We start from the raw sequence: 10,860 nt of genomic DNA, 5'->3' as shown, positions 1-10,860 counted from the left end.
CTTTGAAGAGTGGGAGATCTGTTGATGTGTTAAGGGAGTTAGCAGCTTGTGTCTCCGGTACAGATAGTCCCTGACAGTTCATTTAGTGACCGAAGTTACACCGGTACTGGAAAAAAAAGGGACTTAGGACCGTTTTTCACACTTAGGACCGTTGTAGCATCCCCAAGGTCACATGATCAAAATTCAGACGCTTGGCATTTATGATGGTTACGGTGTCCCGGGGTCATGCGATCCCCTTTTGAGACCTTCTGACAAGCAAAGTCAACGTAGGGAATAGGGAATGGAATGGAATAGGAAATAAGAGAAGAAAAGAATAGAATAGAATAGAACAAGGAATAGAACAAGGAATAGAATAAGGAATAGAATAGAATAGAATAGAATAGAATGCAAATTGCAGAATAGAATACAATACAATACAATAGAAGAATAAAGAGTGGAATGGAATAGGAAATAAGAGAAGAAAAGAATAGAATAGAATAGAACAAGGAATAGAACAAGGAATAGAATAAGGAATAGAATAAGGAATAGAATAGAATAGAATGCAAATTGCAGAATAGAATACAATACAATACAATAGAAGAATAAAGAGTGGAATGGAATAGGAAATAAGAGAAGAAAATACAAGAATAGAATAGAATAAAATGAAGAATAGAAAGAATGAAGAATAGAATAGAATAGAATAGAAAGAATAGAATAGAATAAAAAGAATATAGAATAGAATAGAAAGAATGAAGAATAGAATAAAAAGTGAAGAATAGAATAGAAGAAAAGGAATGAAGAATAGAATAGAAGAAAAGGAATGAAGAATAGAATAGAAAGAATAAAGAACAGAATAAAAAGAATGAAGAATAGAATAGAAAATATGGAATAGAATGGAATAGAAACTTTATTGTCACTTTAAATACACACTAATCAGCATACATTAAAGTGAAATTTCCTTGCATTCAGCTCTCAAAAAATACCATTATGCATATACTCACATACACAAACATAGATGACACGGAGAAACATGGGAAGCCAGTTGCACTTAACATCTGTGTTACTAATTTAACAACTGCAGCAATTCGCCTAACAAGTGTGGCAAGGAAAGTCGCCAAACGGGGCAAAACCCACTTAACAAATTAAATTTTGGGCTCCATTGTAGTCGCTGCTTGGCCGAGGGTCACAAAAGGGAGTCCCAGGACGCTGCGACCGTCATAAATATGAGCCAGTTGCCGAGCCTCTGAATTTTGATCACTTGACCAAAGGGATGCTGCAACAGTCGTGAAGTGTCAAAAACTGTCCCAAGTCACTTTTCAGTGCTGTTGTAAGTTTGAACGGTCACTAAATGAGCTGTTGTAAGTCAAGGATTCCCTCTAGTCCAGGGATAGGCAACCTTGGCCCCTTCATGACTGGTGGACTTCAACTCCCAGAATTCCTGAGCCAGCATGGCTCAGCTTGGAAACCTCTCCCTTTCCCCTCATTGTGGCTGGCTCAGGAATTCTGGGAGTTGAAGTCCACGGGTCGTAAAAGAGCCAAGGCTGCCTAACCCTGCACCAGCCAGCCAGGAATTCTGGGAGTTGAAATCCATGGGTCATAAAAGAGCCAGGGTTGCCTACCCTGCCCTATATCAGGGGTCCTCAACCTTGGCAACTTTAAGACTTGGGGACTTCAACTCCCAGAATTCCTGAGCCAGCCTGGCTCAGCTTGGAAACCGCTCCCTTTCCCCTCAGCAAGGCTGGCTCAGGAATTCTGGGAGTTGAAGTCCACAGGTCGTAAAAGAGCCAAGGTTGCCTAACCCTGCCCCAGCCAGCCAGGAATTCTGGGAGTTGAAGTCCACCAGTCATAAAAGAGCCAAGGTTGCCTAACCCTGCCCCAGCCAGCCAGGAATTCTGGGAGTTGAAGTCCATGCATCATAAAAGAGCCAAGGTTGCCTAACCCTGCCCCAGCCAGCCAGGAATTCTGGGAGTTGAAGTCCACGGGTCCTAAAAGAGCCCAGGTTGCCTAACCCTGCTCTAGTCAGAATAAAGAGGACTCCACTTTCTTTGCTGGCTTGTCAGCCTGAACTTTTGCCCCTAAGAGCATAGTTGACAGGGTCAGCTGAGATCTTGCAAGAAAAAGCTGCCGGTGACGGAATCTGGAATGCCAGAATATTTGCAGGTAAAATGTGGGCACCTCCACTGAATTTACAGAGGGTTGTTGTTGTAAACTGCTTGCCCTGTGTCGGGCGTGGCGTGCTTTTCTGCCTTCAGGCTGCAGTGAAAGACTTGTGGTGCCTTGGCACATTTCCACCCAAGAGGCACATTTGAAATTTAGCAGGTCAAACAAACCAAAGTCGCTTTTTAAATCACACAATCAGCTTAGATTGTTCCCGCTGTTAATGGACCTTTAGGCAGATTCGATTCGATTCGATAACCTTTATTGTCATTTTTTTTCCCCCTGTGGGCACAACTCCATTGGCCTTTTTGGCAGCTGCACAGCCCCCCGGCTGGCTCCTGCGGGCTGGGCAAGGATTAGCTGCGGGGCGATGACCGTGCAGCCTCTCCAGATGTGGCAAACCAGGTTTATGTGTCCCGGGAGACTGAAAATCCGGTTGGCTTCCTTCTCAAGCCATCGACAGAAATCCCGCAGGCCTGTTTTAAGAATCAGCCAATGGACTCCACCCGGCATCTTATGAGGGGAGCCCTGGCTTGTTGGGCGTCTTCAGCCCGGTCGTAACGCTGCATCAGCGCCTTGTTTGGAAATAATATTTGCGAATCCGTAATCTACTTCCTGAAAGGAGAATGGCTGGCGGAGGCGGGCGCCTGAATTAAAAAAATTATGCAATATCTGAGACGAAGTGTGCTTCCCAGCAACTTCTGCAATAACAAATGTGTGCTGGTCTTGAAGATGCCACAAGATTCTTGACTGCTTTTTTTTTTTAACTGCAAACAAAATGCAAGCAGTCCTTGACTTACAACAGTGCGTTTAGTGACCGTTTGAAGTTACAGCGGCACTGGAAAAAAAAAAGTGACTTACGACCATTTCCCCACCCTTAACGACCGTTGCAGCATCCTCTCACGGGTCAGGCGAATTTACATTTGGATGCTTGACAAATGACTCACATTTATGACGGTTGCAGCGTCTCGGATCATAACAATCCCTTTTTGCGACCTTCGGACAAGCAAAGTCAACGAGGAAAGCCGATTCAGATTACCAACTTAACAACTGCAGGGATTCACTTAATAATAATTCTGGGAGTTGAAGTCCACAAATCTTAAAAGTTGCCAAGTTTGGAGACCCCTGGTCTAAAGAGAAACTTTGCACAGACGTCGAGATTTTTGTTCCTAGAGGAACAGATGCTTCTGTTGTGGTAAGAGTTACACAGAGGACAGAGGAAACAGATTGCATGAGTCATAGGTTCAGGAGAAATGATTTAGTAGCAAAGTTGCTCCTTGTGGTTACAGCAGGGGTCTTCAAACGTGGCCCTTTGATGACTTGTGGACTTCAACTCCCAGAATTCCTCAGCCAGCATGGACCATATAAGCCAGGGGTCTTCAAACGTGGCCCTTTGATGACTTGTGGACTTCAACTCCCAGAATTCCTCAGCCAGCATGGACCATATAAGCCAGGGGTCTTCAAACGTGGCCCTTTGATGACTTATGGACTTCAACTCCCAGAATTCCTCAGCCAGCATGGACCATATAAGCCAGGGGTCTTCAAACGTGGCCCTTTGATGACTTGTGGACTTCAGCTCCCAGAATTCCTCAGCCAGTATGGACCATATAAGCCAGGGGTCTTCAAACTTGGCAACTTTATGATTTGTGGACTTCAACTCCCAGAATTCCCAAGCCAGCATGGACCATATAAGCCAGGGGTCTTCAAACGTGGCCCTTTGATGACTTGTGGACTTCAACTCCCAGAATTCCTCAGCCAGCATGGACCATATAAGCCAGGGGTCTTCAAACGTGGCCCTTTGATGACTTGGGACTTCAACTCCCAGAATTCCTCAGCCAGCATGGACCATATAAGCCAGGGGTCTTCAAACGTGGCCCTTTTAGGTCTTGTGGACGTCAACTCCCAGAATTCCTCAGTCAGCATGGACCATATAAGCCAGGGGTCTTCAAACGTGGCCCTTTGATGACTTGGGACTTCAACTCCCAGAATTCCTCAGCCAGGCATGCGTGCCCGGCTGAGGAATTCTGGGAGTGCCTGGCTGAGGAATTCTGGGAGTTGAAGTCCACAAGTCATCAAAGGGCCAAGCTTGAAGACCCCTGGGTTAGAGCGTGCGCCTGGTAAAAATTTAATATTTAATATAATATTTAAAATTCTAATGCTTTCAATCCATATGCTGGTGGTCTTCTCAGACTCCCTCAAACAAAAATCTCTGAACTGAAGAGTACTGCGTTCAGGATACAGGCAGTCCTCAACTTACGACCACAGAGGACCAGAATTTCCATTTCTAAGGAAGATGGGGGTTTATGTGAATCGTGCCCAATTTTACTACTTTTTTTGTCGCGGTTAAGTGAATCACTGCAGTTGTTAAGTGAACCACATGGTCGCTAAACAAATCCGTCTTCTCCCACTGACTTCAAAAATCCACAGGGAGGCTGCAGCGGTCGTAAGTGTGAGGACCGATCATAAGTCGCTTTTTTCAATGCCTTCAAAACTTTGGTCATTTAATGGCTGTAATTCGAGGATTTATAGCCGGGGCACAAGCAGGCCGGTGTCTGCTAATGTGACCGTTACTGTAAGTAAGCTGTGTAGTGGAGCAGGTAGAATAAAATCTTCGTAGCTCGGCGTTGAACTGTGGGGTCCTTGGTGCTCTTGAGCTTGGTGGTTTCCTTGCAGACGTTTCATGACCCAACTAGGGAACATCATCAGTGCTAGAAGTGAGGGAGGTTTGCTTTCTGTTTACATAGAATCATGCAGGGAAAACCACTCCCAATAAAAGACAATATTTGTAGCTTGGGGTTGAAATGAAGGGTCCTTGGAGGGAAGGAAGGAAGGAAAAGAAAAGAGAAAAGGGTGGAAGGAAGGATAGAGATAGAATTAGAATAAGGAAAGAAAAGAAAAGGAGGGAGGGAGGGAGGAAGGAAGGAGAACTGTGGGGTCCTTGGTGCTCTCTGAGCTGGATGGTTTTCTTGCAGATGTTTCATGACCCAACTAGGGAACAGCATCAGTGCTAGAAGTGAGTGGAAAGGAGGAGAAGAAAGGAAGGAGGGAGGGAGGGAAGAAGAAGAACTGTGGGGTCCTTGGTCTCTGAGCTTTGTGGTTTTCTTGCAGACGTTTCAAGACCCAACTAGGGAACAGCATCAGGGCTAGTAGGGAGTGGAAAGGAGAAGGAAGGAAGGAAGGAAGGAAGGAAGGAGAAGAAAAACTGTGGGGTCCTTGGTGCTCTCTGAGCTGGGTGGTTTCCTTGCAGACATTTCATGACCCAACTAGGGAACACCATCAGGGCTTGTCTTAGTACAAGGGGGACCATCTCCCCCAGAATCTCAGCCTCTTCTGCAAAGGGGAGGGGCAGCGCTGTTTCTGTATGGGCTTTGTAGTTGCTCCTCCTGGCATATTTTTTATGGAGGTGCCTGCCAGCTGTTTAGAGAAGCCTTCCTCTGGGTAATTAACAAAACGGGGGGGGGGACTCTCAAATTACAGTCATTAAAGCCTAACCTTTGCAATCTGTATTTTTCTTTCCTCTGTTTCCCCCCCCTCCCCCCTTGGACCTAGAATTGCTCACGGTCTCCCTGTGATGGTTGTGATAGTGGCTTAATCTCTGAAATCCCTGACGACAATACAGTGAATTGTTGGTTGCGCTCCCGGCTCAATCATTAACCCACCTGAGGTCGTTTCTTGTGTCGTCTTTGATGCGGCCCATCTGCTTTTCCCTGAAGCGGTTAACCAGGATACTGAGGTCATCCTGTGGCTTTGATCTGAAGGAAGCTTGTTACAACCGCAGTTGAGCCCAACATTTCCCTTGCTTAAGTTGAGTTTGGCCCCATTCTGCCATCTTCCTTGCTAGAGTCGTTAAGCGAATCTCTTCGGTTGTTAAGCTAGTCACACGGTTGTTAAGTGAATCCGGCTTCCCCGTCGACTTGGCTTGTCGGAAGGTCGCAAAAGGGGATCGCCTGAGCCCGGGGCGCTGCAACTGTCATAAGTCCATGTCAGTTTCCAAGCATCTGGATTTTGATCACATGACCACGGGGATGCGGCCACGGTGGCCAGTGTGAAAAGAAGAAATAGGGGAGACACGATCGCAGTATCTTCCAGTATTTCAGGGGCTGCCACGAAGAAGAGGGGGTCAAATTCTCCAAAGCACCATAGGGCAGGACAAGAAGGAATGGATGGAAACCAATCAGAGAGAGAAGCAACCTGGAATTAAGGAAAAACTTCCGAACAGTGAGAACAGTTAACCAGTGGAACAGCTTGCCACCAGAAATCGTGGATGCTCCATCACTGGAGATTTTTAAGAAGCGACTGGACAGACATTTGTCTGAAATGGTATAGGGCGGAGGTAGGCAACCTTGGCTCTTTTATGACTGGTGGACTTCAACTCCCAGAATTCCTGAGCCAGCCATGCTGAGGGGAAAGGGAGAGGTTTCCAAGCTGAGCCATGCTGGCTCAGGAATTCTGGGTGTTGAAGTCCACCAGTCATAAAAGAGCCAAGGTTGCCTACCCCTGGTATAGGGTTTCCTGCCTGAGCAGGGGGTCGGACTAGATGACCTCCAAGGTCCCTTCCAGCTTCTATTCTATTTCTATTCTATTCCTATTCTATTCTATTCTATTCCATTCTATTCCATTCTATTCCATTCTGTATTGTATTCTATTCTATTCTAATCATCCTATTCTATTCTATTCTATTCTATTATCTTACCTACCCTATTCTATTTCAGTGCCGTTGTAATTTCGAACGGTCACTAAATGAACTGCTGTAAGTTGAGGACGACCTGTACCTGCATCTCGCTTTGATCGGAAAAGGGGATTCGGATCCATCTGGATTCTGCTGCAAAAATTGATTTCCCCTCTTAAATGGAAGGATCCCAGCCTACAAATGGGTTGCAGTCTGGTTGAGAGACTCTTGCAAATCAGATTTTACAGACGCTTCCCTCCCTGGCTTTGCTCGGGCATAATTCTTTACCACCTCCAGTTGAGCAATCTTCCTGTTGCAATGCCCGCCACGGTGCCAAGTTGTAGCTTTCCTGCACCCAGCAACAGTCTGGGATGCTTGCAGAGCCAAAAAAAAAAAAGTAGGCTTTAGCTTAAGCTGCAAGATAAGCCTCGGCCTTAATTATAAAGCTTGATTTTCAAGTAGGAGGCAGGAAAGAGCCAAGGGCAGGAACCGGCTTGCCTGCTCTTAGCAAACACCTCTGCTACTTTTTAACTTCGCAACGCTGGCTTGAAACTCTGTTGGGAGGGATTTGGGGGTGGGGGCTGTCAAATTGGGGTTCCTCCTAAATGGAGGAGGGCGGAGGAATTCTGGGAGTTATAATAATAATAATAAAGTTGGACGGGACCTTGGAGGTCATCAAGTCCAACCCCCTGCTCAGGCAGGTAACCCTATACCATTTCAGACAAATGGCTGTCCAGTCTCTTCTTAAAAACTTCCAGTGTTGGAGCATTCACCGCGTCTGGAGGCAGGTTGTTCCACTGTTTAATTGTTCTCACTGTCAGGAAGTTTCTCCTTAGTTCTAGGTTGCTTCTCTCCTTGATTAGTTTCCACCCGTTGCTTCTTGTCCTGCCTTCAGGCGCTTTGGAGAACAGCTTGACTCCCTCTTCTTTGGGGCAGCCCCTGAGATATTGAAACCTTGCTATCATGTCCCCCCTGGTCCTTCTCTTCACTAAACTAGACATACCCAATTCCAGCAACCGTTCCTTGTATGTTTTAGCCTCCAGTCCCCTGACAATCTTTGTTGCTCTTCTCTGCACTCTTTCTAGAGTCTCCACTTTTTTTTTTACATCGTGGTGACCAAAACTGGATGCAGTTGAAGTCCACCAAGTCTTAAAAGTTGCCAAGGTTGAAGAGCCCTGCCATAAATTGGGATTGTTTTGCTCCCATTGGCCGCTACCGTCCACCTTCTGCTTGTGCAGTAGTGGCCAAAATTGTGGGAACCTTTTGGGAAAAGTGTACAGTAGAAATGCCACCTTTGGTTAAGTTTCCACCCATTTTTCTTCTAATTTCTTTATAACTGTAGCCTGGTTCACTTAATAAATACTATTTTACATCACTTTCTGAGCAACCAGTCAACTCTTTGCACCATTACTTTAATTTTATTACATTTAACAAGCTCACTAAATGAAAGGGAGAATTTTTAAATAGGGACAATTTTAATTTAAATTTTAATTAATTATACAGCGAAAAAAAAATATTTGGTTTTTAACAGGTTTTTATGGGGGATGATGTTTTATGTGTTTTAATATGCTGTAAGCCGCCCTGAGTCCTATAGGGAGAAGGGCGGCATATAAATCCATGTTTAAATTAAATTAAATTAAATTAAAAGAATGCAAAAAAAACCCCAACCAACTTGATAGCCATCACATAACACACTGACAAATGTCCTCCTCTCAGCTTCAATAAGTGACATCAATAACTGGATCCTGCTGTGATCCGATTGGCTCATTGTCAAAACAAGATGACACCTGATTGGCTCTCTAAACACTCATGCTGATTGGCTACAATCAGAGGAAGGAAAGCTACCTGAGATCAACCTGAGCAAGTTGTGCTTCCTTTTTTTATTATTATTATTATTATTATTATTATTATTATTATTATTTTAATTTGTATACCGCCCTTCTCCCATAGGACTCAGGGCGGTTCACAGCATATTAAAAACAAATAATATACACAAAATACAAAAAATACAAAATACAAAAATTCTGGTTATTTGGCTATAACTTTTCACAGAACACAGTACAGATAATTGAACAAACTTGGTTGCATTACATTCTTGATTAAATTATCTTTCCATTGATATATAATTATATATCCATTGATATATAATTTTATGGTACTACTAAAAAAAAGGGTTATTAGCCATCAAACCTCAAAAATACACTTTTCCCAAAAGATTTCCACAATTTTGGCCATTACTGTACCTTCAGCATCCTAGATACAGAACGTTTAAAATGCAGCAAGGCGAGTTGGCATCCTAATCCAACTGGCCCTTCGTCAGAAATATATTTATGGTGGATCAGGGGATTTCAGTGGAGGCACTCCCAGGCTTAACCAGTCCTTCAAACGCGGCCATTGTTCCCATTCTCTCCTGCTTACACCATGCAAAGAAAAGAAATGGAGGCATAATAATAATAATAATAATAATAATAATAATAATAATAATAATAATAATAATAATAATAATAATAGACAAGCACCTGCAACATAACCATTGTCGATAAGAAAGACAAAAAAGTCTGGATAGTGGACGTAGCAGTGCCTGGAGACAGCAGAATAGACGAGAAAGAACTGGAGAAGATCACAAAACACAAAGACATAGAAATAGAAAGACTGTGGCAAAGGCAAGCAAGGGTGGCACCAATAGTAATAGGCGCCTTGGGTGCAATCCCAAAACAACTGGAGCACCACTTGGACACCATCATCGGCATTGACAAATTCGCCATTAGTCAATTGCAAAAGGCGGCCTTACTAGGAACTGCTTCCATCCTGCGACGAGATCTGTAATACCATCAAACATCCACATCTGCCTCTCCCAGGTCCTTGGGAAGGACTTGATAGGTAGACAAAATGCCAAATTCAGTCTGAACATCTGGCTGACTGGGCGATGATCCATAATAATAATAATGTTGGAAGGGACCTTGGAGGTCATCTAGTCCAGCCCCCTGCTCAGGCAGGAAACGCTATACCATTTCAGACCAATGGCTGTCCAGTCTCTCCTTAAAAACTTCCAGTGTTGGAGCATCCACAGCTTCTGGTGGCGGGTAGTTCCACTGGTTAATTGTTCTCACTGTTTAGGACACACCTAGTTTGATATTTAATATATCAAGCTTCTTGACCTTGTTTTGGAAAATAATAAGCGTAGGAAGTTGCAGTGGAAGGATTGTTGGGAATAAAACGTTCGAATTTTGATCGTGTGGGGTGCTGAAACGGTCCTAAGTCCCTTTTTTTCCCCAGTGCCGTTGTAAAACTTCAAAGGGTCGCTAAATGAATTGTTGCAAGTCAAGGTTGTAAGTCAATGTTTGTAAGTCAAGTGTAGTTCCTTTATTCCTCAATGTTTGTAAGTCAAGTGTAGTTCCTTTATTCCTCAATGTTTGTAAGTCAAGTGTAGTTCCTTTATTCCTCAAGACATGGCTTTTCCAGCAAGCGGACCTGACCTAGGGAGGATTTTAGGTAGGGATGATTTTAATGAAAATTTTAATTGACACACAGCTTCGAATATTTGGCTTTTAATTTGGTTTTATGGGGGTTTTTTGTTCTTTGATGTATTTTGTTTGTCTGTTTTAATATGCTGTGCACCGCCCTGAGTCCTACGGGAGAAGGGCGGTATATAAATTAAATTATTAAATTAAATTAAATTAAATTGTTGTTCACTGAGGGACGGACTCTTGCTGGATGGAAGCAATTATTTGTATAACAGTTAGGCCAGGGGTAGGCAACCTTGGCTCTTTTATGTCCCGTGGACTTCAACTCCCAGAATTCCTGAGCCAGCCACGCTGAGGGGAAAGGGAGAGGTTTCCAAGCTGAGCCAGGCTGGCTGAGGAATTCTGGGAGTTGAAGTCCCCGAGTCATGAGGGGGCCATAGTTCCCCCATGCTGGCTCAGGAATTGTGGGAGTTGAAGTCCACGAGTCATGAGGGGGCCATAGTTCCTCCATGCTGGCTCAGGAATTCTGGGAGTTGAAGTCCACGAGTCATGAAAGAGCCAAGGTTGCCTACCCCTGGTTTAGGAACACTC

The sequence above is a fragment of the Protobothrops mucrosquamatus genome, unplaced genomic scaffold (assembly GCF_001527695.2).
Source record: "Protobothrops mucrosquamatus isolate PMUCROS unplaced genomic scaffold, P.Mucros_1.0 scaffold1967, whole genome shotgun sequence".
Taxonomy (NCBI): domain Eukaryota; kingdom Metazoa; phylum Chordata; class Lepidosauria; order Squamata; family Viperidae; genus Protobothrops; species Protobothrops mucrosquamatus.
Note: the sequence above shows the minus strand (reverse complement) of the source record.